Source organism: Volvox carteri, assembly GCF_000143455.1.
Source record: "Volvox carteri f. nagariensis unplaced genomic scaffold VOLCAscaffold_51, whole genome shotgun sequence".
Classification (NCBI taxonomy): Eukaryota; Viridiplantae; Chlorophyta; class Chlorophyceae; order Chlamydomonadales; family Volvocaceae; genus Volvox; species Volvox carteri.
In genome coordinates this window covers 165,679-168,353 of record NW_003307594.1, presented here as the reverse complement: position 1 = coordinate 168,353, position 2,675 = coordinate 165,679, and positions in this window count along the sequence as shown.

Sequence of the window (2,675 nt, the reverse complement as noted above, 5' to 3'; positions counted from 1 at the left end):
CGTGTGCGTGTGCGTGTGCGTGTGCGTGTGCGTGTGCGTGTGCGTGTGCGTGTGCGTGTGCGTGTGCGTGTGCGTGTGCGTGTGCGTGTGCGTGTGCGTGTGCGTGTGCGTGTGCGTGTGCGTGTGCGTGTGCGTGTGCGTGTGCGTGTGCGTGTGCGTGTGTGTGCGTGTGCGCGTGTGTGTGCGTGTGTGTGCGTGTGTGTGCGTGTGTGTGCGTGTGTGTGCGTGTGTGTGCGTGCGTGTGTGTGCGTGTGTGTAACGGACCAAACATAATATCTCGCCCGGCTGAAACGCGTTATAGGTACTATACAGCATTCTCTATTGCAAGGTATCTCGCATGTAGCCAACAAATATCGTATGAGCACAAACAAGTTTGGCTGCCTCAATTGACCGAGGCCAAAGTCACATCAACGCCTCTCGCGCTGAATTTCATCCCGAAAGCTGCGTATGATAACTCGAACACCCAGCTTGTGTTACCATTTGCCGGCATGGGCAATCCGACTTGCCACCAGCAGGCCAACATAATTTGCTTTCATTTCTTTATGAAATACACAAGCTGCTTGTTTGTACATGTACTTTGGCCAATGCACGGGGCCTCCGAAGAGTTGCGGTGTGCCCCGATGAAGCCCGCGGCTGTGGGGCGGATTGCTGAGGCCGCTGGCGCTTCGGGGATAAACATCACAGACAGCACCGAAATTCACCCAGCTTTCGTTACCATTTGCCTGCACGGGCATTCCGACTTGCGGTCTGCCGCACTGTCCATGCGGCATGCACCCGGGATGGATGCGATTCGCGTGAAGCCCGCAGGCGGTGCTGACGATTCCGCCGGTGCAAGCTTAGCTCTCACACCATCAGCACTGCTGCAACAAAGCACATCTCCCACCGCGTTGACACTACCCATCAATTGTCACACGTGCCGCGCTAGCTACCGGCCTGTACGGATGCAGGGGGGCCCCGCCCTTTTTCCGGCTTCGAGGAAGCCGAAACCCGACTTGTCCTAAAGCCGTACAGTCCCTACAGGAGAAAAATGCCAATGTACAAGGCCCTCGAGAATTCTATCCGTCGCTGGTCCCACCCGCCGCGCGGGGCCTGCAGCAACTCGCCAAACGCCATGGCACATCCCTATGGAATGCATGGCTGCGACTATGCTTTGCGAAGGTTGCCCCGGCCGGCGGCGCATAGCCATGTCGTCCGCGACAAATTTAGCTGGCCTCCGCCCGCACCTGCGAATGCTGGCTATGCCTGATTTATGTACTTGTTTGCCTGCCGGTTGAAAGTGCCTGCGTGTTCTGTGTAGTCTTCCTCACCGACACAAAGCCGACTCGTGCTACCGGCGACATGTCGCACCCAGGCCCCGCTTCCCCTGGTTGCACCTTGATGCGATATCGTATTGAGCCGTTATACCGTGAAACGCGTTCCGTTCAGTTCAGGCGCTTGTTGCAGACAAAGCCAGCCCTTGCGCAGTAGCCGACAGATGCATTTGCCGGCTAGGTAATCGCATGCTGGCTTCTCATTCCTTTACCATGGTTGTGGCTGCAACTTTGACTCAACTGGCCGTTACACGTAGTCAGGAGGTTCGCGACCTGCCACCGACAGCCCCTTGCTTGGGCGCGTAAACGTATGCGTCTGAGGTGCCGTTACAGCAGGGGCTTAAGGCTTGGGTAGCCTGTCCTGCGGGTGGCCTGTCAGTACTCTGGCACCTGACAGCTGCCACTCGCAACAGCCTGGCGTGCGGCCTTTCACAGGCCACGGGGCACCACCGCACCTCTTCGCACCAACATAAGGTACTGAAAACGTTGGGTAATGTTCTAAAGGATGCTCTAGAGGTGCTTACGCACGCACTAGGTTCAACCTATAAAACCTACCGTTTCGGCCGCGGAAAAAGGCTTCCCCGCGGCGTCAAATGTGAAAATTTCAATGTCATGGAAATTTATTTGTTTACACCACGATTGGTGGCGCTTTTCGGCGGCGGCGGCACTGCACAGGCGGTCGGCCCTGGACCGCCGTCGCAGGAAAACAAACCGTTTGGCTCACCGGGGTGGACACTATGGCTGGCTTGGCCCACTGCCTGTCAGTATAAGAAGCCAGCTCATATCCTAAGGTTTCCAAGAGCTTGGAGCGGGAAACGGGGGAGAGCGCGTACACCGACCTGGCCACCGATATGCCAAAACCTGACATTTAAAATCATGATTATGCATGGGGGTTGCCCAAGCATCTCATTACATTTGATAATGGTTGGGCACCTGTATGCCACGAAAGCATGACATGGCATCAATGCGGTTCCGTCTTGGACATTGGGAATAAGATGTTGCCACCTTGCAAGGTCAGTCAGGTTGCAAAAGCTGAATGCCTAATGCCGAGCGCTTTGCCACAACAAGCCGGGATCGCTGCAAGCACATTTTCGAGTTATGTTCACCGTCAGGTAGTTATAGACTGCGCAGCAGTTAGCCAGCACTTACAGTACCCCTCGCTGCAGTTCGGATTATTTTCCCTTAATGAACTTTGCCAGATATGCATGGGTGTCAACGGAAAGCGTTACTCGCAGTTATGAAAAGATGACAACTGACGCGCAATACGATAGCGGTTGTGCTGACGACAGTTCAGTGGTGCTGACAAAACCAACATAAAGGGGTCAGAATGAAGAATTATAATACGTACACAAGACTTCTTCCTTT